The sequence below is a fragment of the Ochotona princeps genome, chromosome 1 (genome assembly GCF_030435755.1).
Source record: "Ochotona princeps isolate mOchPri1 chromosome 1, mOchPri1.hap1, whole genome shotgun sequence".
Lineage (NCBI taxonomy): Eukaryota > Metazoa > Chordata > Mammalia > Lagomorpha > Ochotonidae > Ochotona > Ochotona princeps.
The window spans coordinates 69,363,838-69,387,086 of record NC_080832.1 but is presented as its reverse complement, the minus strand read 5'-3'; the positions used below and the strand labels follow the sequence as shown (position 1 = coordinate 69,387,086).

Below are 23,249 nucleotides of genomic sequence, written 5' to 3'. Positions count from 1 at the left end.
TGAAGGACAGAGATCCACTTTGGAGAAAGATTCATGTGAATTTCTGTACCTTTTTTGGAAATGGTAGTGCTTTTCTCAATTGCTTTAACTCTTCCCCGCACTCTCTACTGATTCTTAATTCATGTATAGATTTAAAAAAACTTTACAAGTATTTTCTGATGAAAGATATAATTTGTGTTTAATGTAAAAATTCACAAATTATAGGGGTATTGTACAGGCTACAGTGCACATCAAAAGTTTAGCCATCATTACCAGCAGACCTAATGTAACCCCTGTGCATCCTCACTCAGCCTTGAGAGTTCTTTGCGTATGACATTTACTCATTTAACACTATTTGGAAGATAAGTGGGTTTTGACAATAACAATATCATCTGGAATTTGTTTCTAAAACATTTTCCAACGAGTATGTTGATTTATTTCCTGGTATCCTTCAGAAAGCCTGACCATCTTAGTTTCATTTTCTAGGTAGAGAGGAACTTGCAGAAGACACTGGGCTATGGGAAATTCCTTGTGGCTGGCTCTCATTTCTGCTGCAACCAGCAGGTTCAAGCCCTTCACTCAAACTCTCTTTTGGTGTTTTGTGAAATGGCACATTCCACCATCCCTGCTGCTGAGAGAAGGATCTAAGCTCAAGATCAAAGCAGCATCTTCAAAGAAGAGTGGGGTTCCTGTTAAATAACTTCTGGCAATTGCTTAAACTCCGGGCACTGGGACTTAAGAGAGCAGGAACAGAACTAAAAATAGAGAAGTGGATAAGGACAGGAGCAGAGACATCATTGTCACTCAATGTCACTTTTTGACAGCATTGGAGCACTTGATCCCTGGTTCTCCACATCAGGAATTCAGGAGTCACATTTTGCAGTGACAGCCCTGGGAGAAGGGAAGGAGAAGGAGCCTCACCAAAGGCCTGTCTGGGAGGGGCGTGAAAAATGGAAAGTGCAAATTATGATGAGCTTGTATTGCCTCTTTCCTAGTCAGGGTTCCACTACTGGCTATCCACCACACAAAGCAAAAATCTAGAAGGACACTCCAAGTAGCTCCAATTTTCTGCAGTCTTACTAGTGGATCTCACAGACAGGAAGTACAATCAGATGCTGCTTAGCAGCTGTGGCTCTGAGAGCCAGCAAGCCAGCAGGAGCTACAGAGATACTGGTCATGTCCCATGTCCTAGACCAACTTCCTCGGCACAATAATCTTGTTTGCTTCGTCCAACACAGCTGCCAGTCTCTCCTCAGTATCATGACTTCCATGCTCCTGTCATCACCATCAACTGAAAACAGTTTGAGTCTCTTTGGAAAATACTATCATATGGGAGAGCTGCCTCAGGTATAGCAGACCTCAGTGAGAGCAGAAAGTAGGATGATCGTGGGGTAGAGAAAGGTTTTCTTTTCAGGTAACCTAGGTAGAAGTAGGTTGTCTAGACGGACCCATTGATGGAACAGCTGACGAAGTCTGTTTATTACACCTGTGCTCATCTACATTGTCGTCTTGTTCTGCCTCGTGGTCCATGGTCCAGTCAGGACACAGACAAGGCTGGGTATCCACAGCAGTGTTGAGAGGGCCATCTGCTCTACATGGGATTATAATCCGGTTGGTGCCATATGGCACAAGCCCAAGAGAAGAAAATGAGCCATGCCAGACAGTGTACAATGAGCTTCTGATGACAGGCACAAGTGTAAAGGATTTTAAAAAGTTAGCAGATGGGGAGATCCTTGTGCATCAGGGAGCTCCAGGAGATTTTTTTCCAGGAGAGAGAAGCTGGAAAGGGGTTGTGATGGATGGGCAGGATTTGGAGAGAAAAGAGGAGAAAAGGAGAGTGGAAATGCTTGACCTAAGTCCAGGGCACAATGACTAACTAGGACAACCTAGCTGAGCATAATGTGTGTGTTGGAAAGTACGGGAAGGGAAGTTAGAAAAGCAGAAGTGAAATTGTGTAGAATCTTGAATGCCAGACTAAATAGTTGTTATCTGGAACATTCTATGAATGTTGTTTGTTCTTGGCCTGGCATAACCAAGGCACTGCCCCAAGATGACCCCCTGCAGTGGAGCAGAGCAGAGACCATCAAGAGACCCTTAAGGGGTTCAAAGATGGAGAGATGGAGTCAAAAGACTTGGGAAAGGAAATGGAATCTCTGTTATTTCAAGTATCAGCTGCCTGTTGCCTATAACATATTCACATAAAGACACACAAGTCCATGGAAGCAACTGCCTGACCCTGTTGCTTTTAGCCATCTGTAGCCCAAATGTGTCTGGATGGTGCAGCCTTTGAGTATAAATCTGGCCACAGTATAAATCACTCCTGAGATGTAGCTGACCCGAAGCCAGGAACCAGGAGGTTCTCCTGGTCTCCCACATGGGAACAGGGTCCCAAGGCTTTGGGCAGTCCTCAACTGCTTTCCCAGGCCACAAGCAGGGTGGGAAGCTGGGCTGCCGGGATTAGAGCCGGTGCCCATATGGGATTCTGGTGTGTTCAAGGCGAGGACTTTAGGCGCTAGGACACTGTGCCGGGCCCATAAGCTGAAATCTTGAAAGTACTATTTGAAAAACAGGACTATGACAGCATGCAAAATAAGACTTGAGAAATGACGAAAAACAGGTTGTAAATTGGCTTTTACATCAATCGGCGGAGAGTGGCATTCGCCTCTTTGTCAAGGCATATAATGATGCAACAGGAAACATTGCAGTGCCAAAAAAAGTTTATTTACGAACCTCAAAGTCACATTCTGTGCCACTCTGGGTCAAGATCTGAACATGGGATGTCTTTTTCCATTGAGAAAATCAGCTGCTTGGCCCACTTGTCCCCATACATTCCATATTGTTCCTTGGCCGAGGCTGACATTTAAAGATGACTTCTATTAGTGGCAGCAATTGAGGAAGATAATGTTAGGCCATGGTAAGGAGGAGATACTTTGCTTGTCAAAAAGCAGAAACCAAACACTGCAGCAAATATTTTGCAAAGAGGAAAAAAATGAAAGCCAAAATCTAAAAAAAACTGCTCAGTTTACTCAACACCTCTCTCCCCATGCAATGATCACAACTCTGATTCTCCCTTGCCTTGGAGTTTTTGGAGTTAACACATCATCCCTGATTTGAGAGTTCACATGTTAGCCTGGCGCTTGGCACCTGCCCAGGCTTCTATACCACGTGGCTATTGATCAGTGTTCTTAGAACCACATTTTGGTAGCCTGACCTTTTGAACGGAGCTTGTCTAGACGGAGAGAGCCACTAGGTCAATCCTCACTCTTCAGAGGAGCTTCAATAACTGTGTATGACAGGTGGTTTTGAAAACTGCAGCAAAAGTTTCATAGCAATTCTCATTTGAAGAGTTTTAAGTGTAAAATGCAGTAGTATTAAGCCCATCCACATTGTTGTGCAACCATCACCACGAACCATCCTGCCAAGCAGAAACTCTGTACTCATTAAACACTAGCTCCCCACTCACCCTCCACCCAGCCCAGCAACCCTGGTTATACCTCTTGTCTCTAAAAATTGGCCCCTTCTAGGACCCTCATGTCAGTGGAATCACACCACCGTTGTCCTTTGTTTGGACTGAGCATAATGTTTTAATGGCTCATTCATTATAGCATCCGTGACAATTTCGTTCTTCGTTAAGGATGAGTAATATTCCATTATATAAACCACACTGCTTCTCCAGGCATCTACACATGGGCATTTGGGTTGTTTCCACCTTTTGACTACTGTGCACAGTACTGTTAAATGCTATTGTTTTAATACCTGAGTCTCTTCCCTCAGTTCCTATTGCTACATTGCATTATGTTATAATTCTGTTTAACTTTTGGAGGGCACTGGAGGAACCCCATTCCCGTGGTTTTCACATACCTGCATTTTTGGTTCCTGATTTTCTTTGCTGGTGCTGCTTTCAAGGAAGGCGGGTGCTCATCACATCGCCTGTGCCAACCCTTTCTGGGTCTCCTCTTGAGCTGAAGACAAAATACTCCTCCCCTTCCTCATGACCAGCCAGTTCTGCTCTTGTCTAGGTGTCACCTCAGGGCTTGCTCCTAGTGAAACTAACTCACAGCACCTGCAACCTGGGAGCAAGCAAGGAATTCTGAGACTCTCAAGTCTTTACTTTTCTCTCTTTCCCTGTCACTGGCAGAGTTCTGCACGGCATGGCTGCAGCTCCAGAAGGACCCCTCCCCCTTGCCTCACCAAATTCCAAGCCCTCAAGCAGCAACACTCAGCTTTTCTGTCTCTCTCCCTTGTTCTTTATATGGATCAACATTACTGCTCCTATATTGCTTTATTTCTCCATTATGTAATTACACAGGGGAGGGCACCTGCCTGCTGATCTAAGCGAGTCAACTCTTTGAAAAGCATGGGGCAGAAATTGAGAGTGTTTCTACGTTAATCATTTCTCTCCTTCTCTGTTCTTGCCCTAGGAAAGATATCCACTTTTTGCATTATAAAATTATTTCCTCCAGATAAATGTAAGCTACGTGAGAGTAGATTTTTGAGTTTCTTTTCCTGCTTAAGAAACCTCATTATCGATAGCTCCGATTCAGTGCCTGTGTGTTCCAAACACCCTGTGAGTTGGTCTCAATCTGCCTTTCCTGTTGTATTCTATGCTATGTCCTTTGCATCCTTCATGCCCCAAGTAACACGAATGTCAGTAATCCTAAACCGTGTGTGCACTTTCTAGCCTGCGTTCACTCCTTCTTCTACTCAGTCTACCTTCCTCTTGCACTTGTCCAACTTCTACCCATCTCAAGATCAAAGGCTGCAATTTCCATTCAAATAGCTGTTGTGAAAATGAAATAAAAGCATGCACAGAGAGATTAGCACAGTGTCTAGCACTGAGCAAGCACCAAACCAATAGTATATAATATTTTGCCCTGTGTTATTGTTATTCTTGTTGATAATCAAACATCTTATTTATAATTTATCAGCTCTTTAGCCTTATTTATTTTTGTCTAGCCCACACAGCCTGTGGCACTTGGAATGCAAACTGGGTTAAACAAACAATGTAAATCATTGTTTCACAAAGCAGAAAGTCCAGGCGTTTAGCTGGCTGCTCCCAGTATCTGAACTCAGCCTTGCTCTCCTACGTGTGTTTTCATTCTCAGGCTCTTAAAGGAGGCTCCAGCCCTGGAGAAGAGGTGGCCCACTTTATGCAGCAAACCTTCCTAGCTGTGAATGGGGCTGTTTCCAATCCCGATCCAGTCGTTTTTGACAAAGAACTCAGATGTTTTCACTGGCAACAACAGTTGGGTCACATGTCATCTGGCCCACTCCATCAAAACTGTACTCACGGGTCTGGTGTGATAGTCCAGTGGCTAAATCCTCGCCTTTGCATGTAACAGGACCCCATATGGACACCAGTTGGCATACTGGCTGTTCCCTTCCCATGTAGCTCCCTGCTTGTGGGAAATCAGTTGAGGATGGACCAAAGCCTTCGCATCCTGCACCTGCATGGAAGATCTGGAAGAAGCTCTGGGCTTCGGATCGGAGCTCAATTCTGACTGTTGTGGCCACTTGGGGAGTGAAGCAGCAGATGAAAGATCTTTCTGTCTCTCCTTCTTTCTGCAAATCTGACTTCCCAATTAAACAAACAAACAGATAACAAAAACCAAAACCACAACAGTATTCACTGAGCAGACTCAGGGGAAGGAAAGCTGAGACAGTCCCTGCACAAAAACTGGGGACAAACCAACATGGGGTGATGGGGATCCAAACAATATCATATATTCCTGCAGGAACTTAACATGCTGCCCCTGCTATTAGAGCGAGAGAGAGAGCCTTCATGGATTTGATGAGTCATCACACAGACACTTAAGTAAGCTCTGCTTTGATGTTAGGGGCAGTCAGTTCTCGAACCTTGCCTTAAAGAGCCTATTTCAGACCCTCTGGAACAGGAGCACAACTTTGCGGAAGCCCTGGACTTTGCTTTCCCAGCAAACAGGACTTGAGGTGACTTGAGGTGACTCTAAGAACCACCATCTCTCGGGCCTCCGGAGATGTCTGGAAGGAAGCAGCCGGAGCTGCTGGCAATCTGCTTACCCTCAGCAGACCACGGGACTGCTGTCAGTTCTTGCCACCACTGTCTAACCTCTTGGTTCACTGACGCGTGCAAACACACTCACAGGCACACGCACCACGGGCCCCTGCTGAAGCTTGGGTTTTGTTTCTCATGGTGGGCCCTACATTTGCCTCCTCTGACCTCCTGACAAGGGAACCACCCTGGCTTCATTCCGTTCACAACAGTCAGTTCAAGGCATTCTTGCTTGGACAGCCTAGCAACCTGATGATTTTATTTCTGTGCTCCCACTGTAGGTAAGTGGGAAATGCAATTTGTTGTTTGGGATTTCATGAAATGAAACAGAAGCAAGGGCTGCTTTCCTGAGAACTTTGTCCCTTTGGCTCTGGTTTGTGGAATGGCACAGATTCAGGTTTATTTGGTCTGTGATCTGCAGGACCTAGTGTAGGCTCTTCTGCTTTTCTCTGAGGATATCAAAGAAAGCATAAAAAAGGAGGGGGAAGGAAAGGAGGAAAGTCTGGGTTCTGGATGTTGGTGTGCTTTTCTGTGGTAGCCAAAATTTCTTGGTGAACACGCATTCATCCTGAAGTCAAGGAAGACACCAATAAATATTGAAATCAATTCTAATGAATCACAGTGATAAAATGACAGTCAGGTATTTTTCAAAAAAATGCAAATAAAAAGAAAAGAATGTTAGTCACAGAGGAAGAATTTACTGCAAAGCAATTCTTGGACTTCCATCTTGAGAAAAAGTATAATGCAGAATGAAGATCTTATGGTGGTCAAAGTCATGTAATGAAAGCACGTTATTAAACATAAGAAAGAAAAACAAATAGAAATAAAGGAGATGATGAAAGAGAAAAAATGGTTATATCAGATTTAAACTCCAGAATTGGCAACAGGAGAGAAATATAAGGAACACCAACACATAAACACTATAATCGTACTATAATTTTTAAAATTCATTAATCAGCAAATACTGAATTGTGTTCCAGAGCACAAAAAATAACAATCCTTTCTTGAGGTATTATTTGAAACACTAGGCAAAACAAACAATTTCTAAGATCGTAGGGAAAACTCTTTTCTAAACTGCAACAAAACTAGAAAAAAACCAACAAAAGCTTGTTTAACTAAATATGAAATTCTGAATTCTCACTCACTTGGAAGTAAAAAACAATGGTCTACATGTATGCATAAAAAGAAAATCAACACCACAGTCACAATTATTTAGAAAATAATATTAGTCCTATTGTTGATAATCATTCATGAATTGTAGCCAGATTGCCACACAGAGGTATGCTGAGAGCTCCATGCACACTCATTATTAAACCAGAAACAATGAAAATGAAGAAACATATGATTAGAAGGGGGGAAATGGAAAGCTTTTAAAAAGCAGAAGTAATTAAAGATAAATATGTAATTTATGACTAAAATATCAAAATATATTTTACAAATCCAAACACACTTAATTTTTTTAGGCTTAAGAAGTAGAATTACTTTTCATCTATTAATCTTGGAATACAGACATGGGGAAGGAGATATGAATATATTCCAGAGAATATTTAAGTGGAAAAATATTCCTGTTAGTAATTTGAAAACATTGATGAAGTGGATGAGTTTCTGGGGAAAGCTGCTAAAGGTTGAATTACCTTTGTATGTGAACAGATCAGTATCACTGAGAAGGAATTGAAAAAGTCATTAAAAATCCCTTTTTAAGAACTTTCCAGTTCTTGCAGCTTACCGAGGAATTTTTCAGTTTCTGAGGACGTGGGATTTCTATGATTTGTAAACCATTCAGGAAAATAAGTGAAGTGTGAAATCTTCCAAATTTTGTTTATCCAATCACCAGTTAATGAACATTCTGGAGGCTAGAGAACCCAGCTGTTCCACTCCCAGGAATCTACCAAGAGAACTGAAAATCTGTGTCCACACAGACTCACATGCCAGCGTAGGATGTTATGCCACCATTACTGTTGCATTGTTCACAACAGCTTCCAAATGAACGTGATCCAGCTGCCCATCACCTGTTGAAGAGGTAAATAAAAGGAATGTCTGAAGACTAAAGAATACAGCCATAAAACGTACATGCTGTTACAAGAAAAACCTCAAGGATGTGCTAAATGAGAAAAGGCAGACACAAAATGCTATGGATCATTTCTCCTTTGTGAAATGTCCATTGGAGAAAATCTTCCACAGAGCGCAGATCATTGGTAGTCCTGGGATGGGATCAGCAGAAGGCTGAACTATCAAGGAAATCTGAGAAGGTAAATATTGGAAGTCATTGTAAAATACATTGTCCTAAAATTATTCTAAAATTGGTAATAGTTTTATAACTGTATACATTTACTAAAAATCTTTGAATTGTGATTATGTAGTATATACATTATATATAACTCAATGAAGATATTAATCAATTATTATGAAATAAATAAAAATTAGCATTAATAAGATGCCATTTACCAAAGTGAATCTAACCAATTGGTAAGGTTAAAAAGGAACTCGGAGATTCAGATTGATGGTTACTATAATTCACTGTTATGATTTTAGAAAGCAAGTTGAAAACAGATACCAAGGACTTTCAAAATGTTAACAGGCTTTACCTCATTAGTTCCATTTGAAAAGTCTATCCTTCCAAAAATAGATGTGTGGGGAAAGAGTGCTATAAAGGGACGTGCATTACACAGCTCTTTGTGATAACTACAAGGTAGAGCAGCCTAAATGTCTAACAGAGATGAATACATAAATCAAGTGTATCAGACAGTGAGATTTGAACAGCTGGTAAAAATATTTTCAAAGACTAATAACATGAGAGAATGATCAAAAATAACACTGAATGGAAAAGAAAAGTAGGTTCAAAATTACATTCATACTAATCCTAAAGAGAAAAAAAAGGCAAATTTTAATGAGTGGAATGATCTGGACCAAATGCTAACTTTGATTACCTGGGTGATATAATTGCAGAAAATGTAATTTTCCTCACAATACTTTGTTTCCTATTTTCTAAATTATTGACAGTGACTCAATGAATATGACTTGCCTTATCATTCGCAAACCAGAGGCTTTATTGGGAAACTACACGTGTTGTTAGAAATGACCAAAATGGGAATGGAAATGAACCATCTCTCCATCTGCATCCAAAGACACATTTAGACAAGACGCTGGATGTTTGAAGCACAACTGTGAGCAGCTGCACTTCCATTAGGCAAGGCAGTTTATAGTGAGGTGTAACTAGATGTGCCTTTATTCCATTGCAGTGTCTCCATGGGACAGTTAACTTGGGGTTGTGTGTGTAGTGTATAGTGTGTGTGTGTGTGTGCATGTGCACGTACACGAATAATAGTGGAACTTCAGCATTGCAAAGCACTTTCCCACCTTATGGTGACGAAGTCTTTTGATAACTTAGTCTCACAAAGGAACTGCAGGGTGGCCTCATGCGTCTAGGGGCTCTGGTTTGCTCTATGTATCCTAAGCTCCTTTGACACCTGTGTGGTACCTAGACACACCAGCTCCTGAGATTTAAAACATACCCAGTCTCCTTGTGACTTTTGTGGAGGGTAAGCATGTAGCTGAAGAAGCCAGGAAGAAACGGAGGGCAAAACAGAACAACTACAAGGAGGGAAAATTAGGACACAGCAGCGAAATGAGGCAAGTCCAACTTCAAGTGGTCTTGGGAGCTAATGAGCAGGATGTGCCAAAGACGTTCCTCTCTGAAGTCACATTATTAGCTGCTCCACAAACATTTTCCACCCTCACTTCTTAAATAATTAAACAAATGAAAAAAGAATCCAGATCCTAGTATAAAAGCTCCTAAGGCCCTGCTCTTTATTACTAATAAGTTTCCACCAGCCCCCACTACCCGTCTTGACAAAGTGTGGGAGCGGCCGGCTCCTAACGAGGAGGCTCCCTGCGCTGATGAGCGTGTGCTCATTAGGGAAGCCACTCGGGTTGAAGACCCGCCCCAGCCAATCTGATTGTGGATTTTATTGAAATAATTTTATAAACAAGACTTCAGACAAGGTTTCATCCTGATGAATTCTCTGAGCTCATTACCACCCTCAGGAAGAAATTTGAAGAGATAAAAATAAAAGTCTAGGATTAAAACAACACTTTCACCTTAAGGCAAAACAGCCTCCCTGGGCTTCAGATTCCTCCATCTGTAAAACCAGGATAATGATATTTTCCTCTCCAGCTCACTCAGACCTACAAATGTGAAGTTTCAGAGCATGTTCTTGGTGGTTGGGGAAGAAGGGAACTCATAAACCTGATTATTTTTAATAATGCGAAGAATGTAACAGTGATAAATAGATGACTGATCTCTTAAGACGAGCAAAGAAAAAAAAATAATGTTAAGGAGAGGAATAACTATAGTGCAATAAATCAGCCAAATCTCTGGGAAATTCACCTGGCATGAATTAAAAAGTTGTTCTCCTTCCAATGTTTTCTTTGATAGGAAGTTTTTTTTTTTTTAAATCCAGTGACACTCACCATAAAGTCATTAAATGAATCTGTTGCAGCTGCTACTACAGAATCAGAGTGACCTTAGAAAGCAGTCTGTGTAAGAAAGTGTATCGTAGTAATCAGAGTGCTGGGTGGTAGGAACCATTTCCAGGCATCCTGGTCCCCTCCTCCTTTGGTTTTCTTAAGTCAAAAGGCAGTGGGCTCTGAGCAGGGAAGAGAGGCACCTGAAATTGCAAGATAACTCCATAGAGCCAAACTCAAGAGTCTACACAGAAGCATTGCCTTTAACAGTGTGAAAGAGCTGGATGGGGTGCAAGGATGATCGACATATCCTTTCTGAAGCAAGTGACAGCCTCTTCTGCTTCTCCTCAGCTTCTTATTTTTTGCATCAAACATAAATATAGTAAGGGAAGAAATGCAATTCAATAGCAGAGCTTCAGGTTCCTGAGATGAGATGAAAGAGATCCTTAGCACCAAGACACAAAGACTTGAAACAAAACGCAGAGACTAAAGGAGTAGTGAAGGGCAAACTTCAATGGGAAAAATCTCCGGCAACCGAGTGGGTGCTTTGCACTGCCCTAACACCCCGAGCACCTGAGAACTGGGGCCAGCTGCTCCACAGCAATATCAGAATGTCCTATCAATAATGAAAAGGCCACTGACTGCCAAGGCCAAATTCAAATGGATGGCAAAGGAGCTTGGGTCATTTGTTTGCAGGCTGGATGACTTAATGAGAGGGTGGCCAATGCCTCAGGAGACGACAAAACTATTGCCAAGGATCTAAGGACAGCAGCAGCTGTCTCTGAGACCCTATCCCTTCCCCCTCTCCCCCGCCAGGCCCACCTTTCTGGCTCAGGCACTTTCATGTGTTCTTTTTTGTTCTCCTTCTTTGATTCCCAGCTGCCATGTGCACATGTGAAGGGGCTCAGGCTTGCCTTCTAGAGAGGAGCACAGCGCCTTGCACCACACTCGGACACAAGCAGGCGGGCGTGTTTAAGATAACAGCATCGCAGAGGGCAAACGGCCCCAAAGTGGAGCCAGAGCAGCCTATGAGATCATTTGGAAAAGCTTGTGAATTCACTGCCATTTGCCTACTTGGCTGCGGATGAAAAGCAAATCTTAAAGCTGCTCAAAATGTGTCTGATTCATCTGTAACTGAGAATGAGACCAATCAGGGATAAGAAGTGAGTAAAATCCTTGTGATCACAGAGCCAAGAGAGCCTATTTTAAAGCACTTAATGTATTTTTTTTCTTAAAGATATATACACCAACTGTAATTAAGCTCTCTCTTTCCTTATGATCTTGGCAAGATGTTAAAAAAGAGATAGAGAGAGGGAGTCAACTTGCCAAGTGGATTTTTCTAAGCATTCGCAGCCCTAATTAAAAGTCCTTTGTGCAAGGCCAACCAGCAATCAGATTCCTAATTAGGGTTGAGCAAACTGTCTTGGTGAACTGTGGGTTTCTCCAAGCTTTGGCGTCTGGGAGAAAGCGTGTCTCATGGGGTTTGTGTCTGGCCACTGGCCCACAGCCAAGGCCTGAGAGGGAGCATCAGGAAGGCAGTGACACTACCCTGGACTGTTGTTGGGTCGCTTCCTTTTGGGCATGGAGATGGCTCAGCAGTGTCCTCTGCCTCGTGTTGTTACCTCGGGATGGTGGAGCAATGAAATGGGGTCTTTTTGAGTACTTGTGCTGAGGGCTCAGGACTATGAGACTTGAGGTGTCAGTGTAATAAATACTGGCACTCCCTGATTCACATCCAATACAGACGGCCATGCTGCTACTCCCTTGGAGACCTGGCAATCAAGTGACAAACATACACTCAGCTGCTTCCTTCGCACCAGACATGGCTTTCAGAACTTCAGAAATACTCAGATCCTACAAGGACTACAGGGACCCGTTATTGTCCTTCCTCCCTGATTCCACAGAGAGGAAACCGAGGCGCAGAGGAATTCAGTCACAAGTTCAAGGTCATGTTGGGAAGTGAAGGAGCCATGATTAGGCTGCAGCCAGCCAGACTTGAGTCTGTGTTCATATCCACAACCTCAGGACCCCAACATCACCTCTGAGCCCACCACACACAGAGGAGCAGAACCACCTGGCTTCAGGGGCCTGGGGTCAGTGCAGCTATGCAGCACCCTGCGTGTCTTCCAGATAACTAGACTGGGGTTCTAAATCCATGTTTCAAATTGAGACCTTTGGGAATATAGATCTTCTACCAAGAGATTACAGTGGGATGCACAAATGAAGAAGGTTTGCTGTGCTTGGCTCACAAAACTGTGGGAAAAGCAGCCACATGGCATTCTTGTCTTGCCCACTTGGAGACAAAGCGCCCTAAAGCCACAGCAGCCGACCGAGAGGCCACAAAAAGTGATGCATGCCCTTCCCTTGGCTTAGCTCATCTCGTACATAGAATTCCCCATGTCTCGATTTTTCCAGAAATGTTAACATCATGAGGCAGGGAGGAAGCACTCCGAAGGACATAATTTTCTTAATGTTTTCATTTGGGTCAAGTTTACAAGTTTAAAGGGCTAAAGGCTCTGTGCAGGTTTTCGTGAACTTATTATACCAGTCTTAAAAGGAGAGATATTTTGCCCACAGACTTTTGTTTTCTACCCAAAATACTCAGCATAAATATGGTCACATCAAACACTTCCAGTGTTGCAATATTCAAGCCATCCCTCCATAGCTGAATGGCACTGGCAAATATTGAAAGCTGCAGGTGCTCAAGTCCCCGATATAGAAGAGCACAGTGCTGACACAGAACCTACACACACTCCCTTGTACACTGCTCTAGATGACCTAGAATACCCAACGCAGTGCCAATACTGTGTGAATAGTCACCATACAGTATTGTATAGAGAATAATGACAAGAGAAAAAAAAAAGTTTGTATATGCTCAGTAGAGGCAGTTTCTTTTCCCAATCGTATTTGAACTGCAGTTGCTTGAATCCATGTCTCCAGAAGCTACAGGTGCCCAGGCCTGGCTGTGTAGCAGACTCACCCCCACTGCCACAGGCCTAGCTGGGCAGATCTTAGGGAGTCAGCACTTTGACAAGAAGTCACCAGGACGTGGGGAGGGGTGGGGTGATTCCCTGTTCCAACGAAACTATCACATAATACAATGTAATCAATGAATTAAAAAAAAATTAAAAAAAAAAAAGAAGTCACCTGGAGCAGCTCCCAGATGACGAGAGGAGAGCAGCAGCGGAACAACAAGGGGAGAGGAAGTCACAAAAGCCAGTGGACCTGGGGAAATGAAAGAAAAAGCAGAGGAAGAACAAGATGACACGGAGAAAGGCTGCTCTTTGTAGAGCCACAAGGAGATTCTATGGGTTTTAGGAGAAGGAGTGCAAACACGCACAAAGAGCCACATGCGCATGTATGGAGCTGAGGATCTCTGGCACTTGGGCTGTGTGAATGGCTCCATCCAGGGCTGGGAAGCAACGCTGTGCTGGGGAATGCCCAGAGCGGCTGGAGTCCTGACAGCAGCTTTCCCGGGAGGTACTCCAGGTTTACCACCACGTCCATTACGTTTTCAGCAGGCAAGGTGCGGGAAGAGGAATCCACAGGTCTGCCACCAAGTTTGTACTTTCTGCATTGCATTGTAATTCCTTATCGAAATGCCTACACCCCCCAACACACTTGTCCATAAATCAAGGAAATAACGATACACTTGATTCAAATTTGCATCTTGAGTGCTCTGTAGTTGGCCTTCAGTATTGTTTGTAGATGAGCGAGGCTTTAGGGTGTCAGCCACTCTGCCTTGCAGGGGTGCCTTTTGGGTTGCAGGCGCTTAATAAGCCTTCAGAGTGAATTCACCCCATGCAATAGCAAGTCATACATTCCCATTTTTAGGTTTTGAAAAAAATCCAAACAGACGGGCTTGGAAGTCCAAGATCTGAATAACACATCCTATAAGACCTCCCGGGAGAAAGAATTAAGGAGAAAATAAAATGTTTGAGAGTGATTAGCACATTTTTTCTTCTGGAATGTCAAGTACAAGACCACGCCAGCATTTCAGGGAGCGTACATCTGCGTTCACTGTCTCAAGCTTAAGTTTCATTCCTCTCTAAAAACCACTGAGACGTCGCAGTGTCTGGGGAACTGGCCCCGATACCTCCACCGTACCTGAAAACACACAGTTTCCATTCATGTGAGTGTTGATATGTGTAATTTATCTGACCCTCTGGTAACGTGTCAAGATACATATATTCAGATGATCTAAGTCACAGAAAATGTAGTTGCCTGATGAAATGAAGAGGTAGTGTACATAGCCAGAGACTGATGAGATGGGGAGATTAGTTTGTGCCGGTGTTTATTCTGCTCTTCCTGTTGAAACATTCTTCAAAGCTGTGATCAGACACCAACCCAATCAGGAGGACACCAAGTTACTTATGTCTTCCACCCCAGCCTGTTTCAAGTGCCAATGCAATGTCAGGAACGCTGCTGGGTTTTGCGTTCCTTCACCCGATGACAACTTGAATTGGCTTTTCCTAGTTAGCACATGAGAGGATTTAGCCTTGCGTGTGTTATGGCTTGGCTCTGTTGCTGCCTGATGCCCTGGAGGGAGCACTGTCTCATTGCTCCTCTCCAAGAAGGAAAATCGAGGTGTGGGTTTTCTGCAGATCAGTGCCAGGGTAGCGGTGATGTTTCCAACCAAACCCTGAAATCTGGTGCAAGAGGAGCAAAAGAAGAATGACCTGGTTCCATGGCTGATCGTTGGCTGTGAGCCTGGATGTTACTCTTGCAAAACCCAATGTAAGTGGAACGCTTCCAAGAATGTCTTTATGGGGAGTACAGAGTTGACATGGCTGTCCAAGCCAAGAGCCTGGACAGACAGGATTATAACACGGGGTCTATAGACTCCCTTGGGTTTTGCTCAGCTGCTTTCACTCAGGCTGGTAAGAAACCAGGATCCAATGTAGATGACCTTACCAGTTAAAGACGCACTGGGATTTGCTATGTCCCTGCTCTGCCCAGCTGCTTGGCCTGGACATCTTTACTCTTTAGCAACAATGTGATGCGAAATGTTCTAGTACTCTCCTCACTTTACTGATAAGGAAACCCAGTCTTATAAGTATTAAGAAACTTACCTGAGGCTGATCAAAAAGAAGAAAAAGAAAAAAAACCTCATGTATTTTGCAATATACCTTCTTTATCTTGTTCTAATCTTCTTTTGAAAGGCAGCGATAGGATGAATTCCAATATATTGTTTGTTTCACAAATACCTAAAATGTGTGAGGCTGGGTCGGGCTGCAGCTGGCAGCAGAGTACTGGATCCGGATCTCCATGTGGGGGGGAGGAATCCAATTGCTTGTGCCATCATGGCTGCCTTAGCAGGAACCTAAAATCAGAAGTCGGAGCCAAACAGTGAACTCAGCACTCTGACGTGAGCTATGTCTTAACCACTCAAGGAAATGCTCACTTCTGCCTCTTCCCAGCCTATATGAAATTGTACTGCATAATTCAAAATTCAAAATAAAAACATATTAAAAAATAAAATAAAAGGTACAACATGGTTTTTCTATACATAAAGGGATACCGCCATTGTCAAGCAAATTAATACGTGAGGAGTATTCAAAAGTTCATGAAAAAAACCACACATAGATTTTATACACTTTTGCACCAAAATAAACTTGTTATTCCACTCTCCCATGACTTTTTGAAGTACCCTTGTGTATGTCACCTCACATGGTCATTTTCTGTGCATGTGATAAAAGCATTTGCAGTCTTTCTTAGCAAATTTCCCATATGTAGAACAATATTAATTTAGTCCTCAGGATGATATTAGGTCTCTAGACTTCATCATCCTACACAGTGCAATTTCGTATCCTTTGGCCTACCTGTTTTTCATTTCACTCCCACACCTCTGTGCTCCTAAGCATTAGTCAGTTTTAACTAAAATGTCAAGAGGAGCTACTGAGAGAGCAAGCACATTGATTTTAGCTTACAATTTTGGAGAGTCACAGTCCAATACCAGCAAGTTCATTAAGCTGGTGTCTGATGAGGGTGATGGCTGAAGGCATGATCGCTTGGTGAGCTAGGAAGCAGAGAGAGAGAGAGAGAGAGAGAGAGAGAGAGAAAGAAAGAGAGACAGAAGACTCAGCTTAGCTTTATAAACAACTCTGTCATGAGAACTATCAAGGGCAAGCTTCTAATGGCCCAAAGACCTCCCAGACACCATAATTGGATAGAGCCTCCACCCTCAATCCAGCAACCATTTAACAGCAACCCACGAACTGTTAAAAGACTGAAGTCTTAACATCCATATGTATTGGAGAGCCAAGTCATGCTCAAATCACAGCACTCTAGTAACCGCTGTTCTCTGTTTTTATGTACATGACTGTTTCATAGGCTCTGCATAGGAGATCATGCAGTGGTTTTCCTCCTGTGTCTGGCTTTTATCACTTGGCATAATATTCTTCATGTTCATCTATAACTATCACAAATGGCAGGATCTCCTTTTAGGAGACTAAGCAATATTCCATCACATTTGTCTACTAAATTTCCTAATTTTTAATGTGACAAAATATTTTCTAAAATATTTAATTATTTCTATGTAAGAAACGGAAAGAGAAAGAGTGCGATAGACAGAAAGAGTACACCTATGCAGGCATTCGTTCCCCCAAAACTCGCGCTGCCTGGGACTGGGCTAGGCAGAAGCCCAGAGCCAGCAAGGCAATCCAGTTCTCCTGTGAGGGTGACAGGGATCAAATTCTTGAGCCATCACCTGCTGTCTGCAGGATGCACATTGCAGAAACACAGATGAGACTCCGACCTGGGCACTCATATATGGCACATGGGTGTTATAGCCTTAGGTCAGACAGTTGCCTGATCCACTACCATTTCTTTATTCACACATCTGTTGGCAGACGTAGGTTGTCTTCCTATGCTGGCTGTTGTAAATAATACTGGCATGAACATAGACACATAGGTATCTTGATGAAATGCTGATTTCATTTCTTTTGAGTGTCCGCTCAGAAGAAGGGTGCCTTCAGGTACATACTCAGGAAAGTTGAGTTGTATGGTAGTTCTATTTTGAAATTTTTTTTCATTAATTACATTGTATTATGTGACACAGTTTCATAGGTACTGGGATTCTCCCCACCCCTCCCCAAACCCTCCCACCATGGTGGATTCCTCCACCTTGTTGCATAACCACAGTTCAAGTTCCGTTGAGATTCACTCATTGCAAGCATATACCGAACATAGAGTCCAGCATCTTATTGTCCAGTCAAGTTCAACGGCTTCTTAGGCATACCCTCTCTGGTCTGAAGACAGAGCCAGCAGAGTATCATCCCGATCAATTAAAAGCTCCAACATACCATCAGCAAAAATTTACATCATTATGGAGTTGACATAGTAATGAGTAACCAATATGTTAAAAATAAATGCGAGATCTTAACCACCTTCTGTGATTACCTCATTGACATTTCAATTTTAGTTTATACACAACATATAACATACATAACATAACATGTTATACATAACATCATATCATCTTAAATTAAGGCAAACATGTGGTATCTAACCTTTTGGGATTGGCTCATTTCCCTTAGCATTATGGTTTCCAGTTTGACCCATTTGGCCACAAAGAACTGCATTTTGTTTTTTTTAATAGCTGAGTAGTATTCCATGGAGTAGATGAACCATAGCTTTCTTATCCAATCCTCTGCTTATGGGCATTTTGGCTGCTTCCATGTTTTTGTAACTACTGATTGTGCTGAAAAGCTATTTTGAAATTTTTGATGGGACCCTTCATGTAGTTTTCTGTGCTGTCCTTACCAGTTCACATGCCCACCAACAATGTACATGGTTCCATTCTGTCCACACTTTTTTTCCCAACACTTACACTTTTCTTTTTCTTTTTTATTTGAAACACAGAATTACAGAAAGCAGAATTGCAGAGAGAAGGAAGGTTTTCCATCTACTGATTCACTCCAGGTATAGGCTTAACCTACTATACCACAGTGCCAGCCTTATAATCTTTTTTTTTCTAAGATTGCTTTGGTGGTCTGGAGTCTTTGGCAGTTCCAGGGTCACATAGTTTCTCAAGAAGGAATTTTTATCACACTTTCAAGTTTATTGATGATGCTTGACTCGGGAACTGAGAGCTGAATTGTTTTGTAGATGAGAAGAGAGAGGCTTCAAGTTTGTTGCCTTAGTTAGGAATCTTTAGGCAGAGAGGAGTTTGATGGTGAGTTAACTACAATGCTCTCTGTGGCCAGTGGCTGAGCCACAAACCAGGGCAAGTGGTCTTAGCAGGGTGGGAAGCCAGGAGTACTGAACCAAGCATCTGTGGCCCCATCACCTCCCTCACAGGCTGGGGACTCTGCTGGCTATGCGGGCTCTTCGTCTGGCTCTTGGGGCCATTTTGAGAATGAAGTGGGTTTTGTGAGAGCTGTGAATTACCCTACAAAGGTGAGTTATGAATAGTCGTATCAAGCAGTCACACTTGAACCTGGTGTCTTTCTTTTCCTTGTATTTAGGAAGGTTAGGTGATAGGGTGGCATCCTCATGGTGGATTTAAAGAACTTTTCTTTCATTTCTACAATGTCTATTTTCATAATATTAATACCCACTCATGGAAGAATCAAATTAGTTAAGCGTTTGAAAGAAAAAGAAAGAAAATGGAACTCAGGAAGAGTTGGCCAGACACTCATAGACTGTCTGCCCAAGAAAATGGTATATATTCACAATGCTTCAATTTAGCAGCCTCGGAAAATAAAATATTTCTCGGTTAAAGAACAAAGAGTCTTGTGGTTATAATACGTCAAGAGGGAAAATATGTTTAAGTCACACTTTCAAAAGTGACTTATGCAAAAATAAGCATAGAAGCTTTTTGGCTTCCCTCTTTGTTGACAGAAATGCCACATTCTGTCACTTTTGGTGGTCATTCCATTGCTTTCTTCCTGTCGTTGTCACAGGGTGCTCCTGCTGGGGCCTGGCTGATGCTGGGGAAGGCTGAGCTCCTCTGTCGCCTTTTCCCTGCATCTTTCCAGCCTCTCTCTGTTTTCCCCTGAAACTTTTAGCCCAAGGCTTACATTCAAGGAGAAAACATTTCTAGTCCATATGTATTACTTTTTCTGCAATAACAAGGTCACATAAAGCTGAGCTCCGGTAAGAGATGGTAATAAACGCTGAACAGTTTGGATCTTGATGACTCGCCAGTTCCCATGCCGCTGACTCAGTGAGATGTGTCCTGCAAGGATTTATGGTGAATATTTAACCATCCCTTTAAGGAAGTGTTAAAGACGACCTAGAGAATGGAACAAAAAAACAGAACACACAGCCCAAGACACCATGTGCTGTACGCAGCAGGCATGTACTGGTCAAGGCATTAGATTACTCAAGGAGGTGACTCATTCAGCAACTATGTAATGTTTGCGGTTGAAGAGAAATCTTTGCCAGAGAATGACTAAAATCTATTGGCAGCATCTTTAAAGGAATCATGACTGGGCCTAAACCAATGAATACGCAAGTGTTCTCTTTTTTTTTCTTCCTCTTTTACTAATTCAAGACTGGGAGTGAAAGCACCATCACTGTTGACGTCTGCTATTACAGCATGGTCTCCGGGGCATTCCCAACAGCCTCTCTCAACGGGGCCAAGTTCAGACACATATCTTGGTGTTTAGGCGTGGTTGTGTGTGTGTGTGTGTGTGGTTAGCAGGACAAGAAAACAGACTTTTTAAAAATTGTTACATTTTTTTCCGGAAAATTAAAGAAAAGTCTGGAAGAAATGTTCAGAATGTGGTTATTGTAATTAATTTCTAGAGCTATCCTGATCGTGTTATCCTGGGGGCTGGCAATCTGAGCTCAGCCTGACAGTGAAGTTGGCTGCTTCTGGGCTGGGAAGGGGACTCTATTGCATTCCGTTCTGTTGACTTCTGGGACTGCTGGCCATCTTTGGCAGTCCTTGGCTTGCGCAGGTATCGTCCTAATCTTTGCTTTCACTGTCACAGTGGTGACTATCTGTCTCTGAATGTCCTATTTCTATAAGGACACCAGTCACATTGGATGAGGGGCCCACCCTCCTCGCGCATGACCTCATCTTAAATCATGAGAACTGCAAATGTCCCTATTTCCAGATTAGGTTGTATTTGGAGGTCTTGAGGATTAGGATGTCCACATGTGACTTTGAGAGGAGAAAAAATTCAACACAAACAAGTTGCCTATCTGTCAGTCACAGATAATTACAGAAGTAAGCTCCCTGTGAAATTCTGTGAGACTGAATGTTAGACTTTGTTTGAAGTTCAGAGTTTACAAAATGTTTGAGTGCATTTCACGTTATAAGGAATGACTACTTAAAAATGAGAGAGTTGGGTCTGGCATGGTACCCTAGAGGCTAAAGTCCTCGCCTTGCACATGCTCCGGGATCCCATATGGGTGCTGGCAGCCCTGCTTCCCAGCCAGCTCCCTGCTTGTGGCCTGGGAAACCAGGACGGCCCAAAGCCTTGGGACCCTGCACCCATGTGGGAGACCCAGAAGTGGCTCCTGGCTTCCGATAGACTCAGCTCCAGCCGTTGCGGTTGCTTGGGGAATGAATAAACAGATGAAAGCTCTTACTCTCTGTATATATGACTTTCAAATAGAAATAAACTTTAAAAAAAGAGAGAGAGTCTTTCTAGCACCAGAGTAATTAAAGCATACTTCTTTTCCTGTCATCTGGGTACAATGTCGAAAAATTAACATCTGCATTCATAAATGCAAATGTCATACAAGCATCCCCCTCCATTAACAATAGTAGACAACATTTTAACAAGTTTGTTAAAATTGTAGATTATCTACAATTTCATGACTCTTGCTTTTTTTAGGTTGTCAAATTGCTTATTTTATTTTTGACAACCCCTGTAAAGTGAGTGGGCACATGTGTAAACATACCTGTAACCAGCAATACATTCTTGTGTACAACTTACACCAGGGTTACTTCCAACAGTTACAAGCCTGTTAAGTAACTGAAAGTGAAAAAAGACAGCCATGAGACATTTGGGCCCCAGTGTCAAAGAGCAAGATGAGCAGAGCAGAAAGCTCAGCTCAACAATAAATGAGTTCTAAGTTCAGGAAGATGTTGGATTCGTGGGTTGAATCTTTTTATCTCTGATGACAATCACAGGAAGGAGATCACACTGGCCTTGAAAAGTATGTGATTAGCAGATGTACTAACCTATCTCTTTAGCCTGGACTCATTTCTATCCGTTTGCGAGCACTGTGCTATCTATGTGTGAAGTCCAGTTAGACTGAGTGCTGAATAAGGGAGAAGGGAGCCAGTGGGTGAAATCACTAGCGAAAGTGTTTAGGCACTACATCTGAAACGCAGATCTTTCTTAGTGAAAGAAACTTTCACCCTATCAGCTTATCAAAGCCCAAAACAACTACTGTGCTAATGTGCCTTACATGGAGAAGAATTTTGAGCAAATTCATTCATCAGGATCATGGCTACCCTCTTAGAGCCAGAAATAATCATTTGAAACACCACTTGAAGGTCTTTTTGTTCATTATAGAGTTAAGTGTAGCAAGTTCACACAAGCATAGTGACATGTGTAGAGAACCAGAGACTTAGGGTCATAAAATTTTATAGCGGAAAGTGACCTTGGGAATTATCTAGTTCAGGCTTTCATTTTACAGATAGGAAAATCAAGTTACACAGAGGTTCAGTGATTTGTCAGAGGTCAGTAACCAGGAAGTGGGTGGAAGTAGGCCTCCAACCCATTTCCTGGTCCTCTTTGTCCACCGACACAGCCACAGGGTAATCTCAGAGATGAGTTGTAAAGCGAGCACCAAGCTACAACAGGGATACCGATGGACTCTTGTCCAATGAATTGGCTGCTTTTCACTTTTTCTCTGCGTGCATTATGCTCTGGTTCAAATATTCAAAGAAGATGCTAACTAGATTTTAATTCTTGGCCAACTCCCAACTTTCAAAGAACTAAAAGGGTTGTGTAAGGGGTTCTTTTAGGAGAAGGAAAAGGAGTATAGCCTCAGATCTACCTCCCCTTTCCTTTTTTGCAGGTGGCAGTCCTCAAACAAGAGACATTACCAACTATTCATGGCATATTTGTAGTTGATAATATCAGCAAACCAAATACATCAGACTCCATGAAGATGTAACTCATAAGCTTATGTGCCAACCATTTTGTTGTTGTTGTTGTCTGTGGAGAAATTATATTTCCTGTCACAGAGATTTAAAGCTGCTTTTGCCAGAAGTTCATGGTATCCTGTTGGCAAGGCTGGGTTCTAAAAGAAATTAATTGGAGCATATTGGGCTGACTTTAATACCTTGACCTCCATGTGTGTGAACAGCAGGGCTGGGAGGCAGAGGCAGGCCATTCACAGCTGAATTAAAAGGAAGCCCTGGCATTGCTCAGGGAAGTCTTCCCACACCTGCTTCTCATTTCCTCTAGTTATTTCTGGTAATGAAAATTGGAACCATCGCTATATATTTTGAGGTCTAGAAGGTCTATACTTTTTGTTTTCATACAATATGCTTGTGATTAAGCGTATGTCACTGTCTACAAAAAGACAAGACCCAAGTGTTTCTGGAAGAAAAGGAAAAAAGCCTTACACAGTAATGTCTTAAAGATATTTTTTTTTCCTGTTGATTCCGACAGGAGGGCACTGTCATGTTGCAGACTGTCCATGAATATTTTCATCTCTTTAGCTTTGTGCACACTGCCTTTGTCCTTCATCAGGGCCAAGAAAGACAAAGTGAATAATGTTATCTGCTGGTCTTAAAGAGGCTGAGCAATTGCTCAGGAAAGTTGAAACCATTTGGATGGGAAAGCAGTCCTTCCCAAAA

At 42.6% G+C, this 23,249-nt stretch overlaps 1 long non-coding RNA gene across 2 annotated transcripts; it reads right to left on the bottom strand.

Moving 5' to 3' along the window:
• Positions 1–4,695: 4,695 nt before the first annotated feature.
• On the bottom strand, positions 4,696–21,400 carry LOC131481682 (uncharacterized). 2 transcript variants are annotated; one of them, XR_009246503.1, is made up of 4 exons: positions 21,335–21,400; positions 16,405–16,493; positions 7,936–8,019; positions 4,696–4,759 (listed from the first exon to the last, which is right to left on the bottom strand). It is a non-coding gene; the product is annotated as an uncharacterized LOC131481682 (long non-coding RNA). The 2 variants fall into 2 exon arrangements; XR_009246502.1 differs by lacking the exon at positions 4,696–4,759 and adding an exon at positions 6,382–6,578.
• Between the last annotated feature and the right edge of the window lie 1,849 nt (positions 21,401–23,249).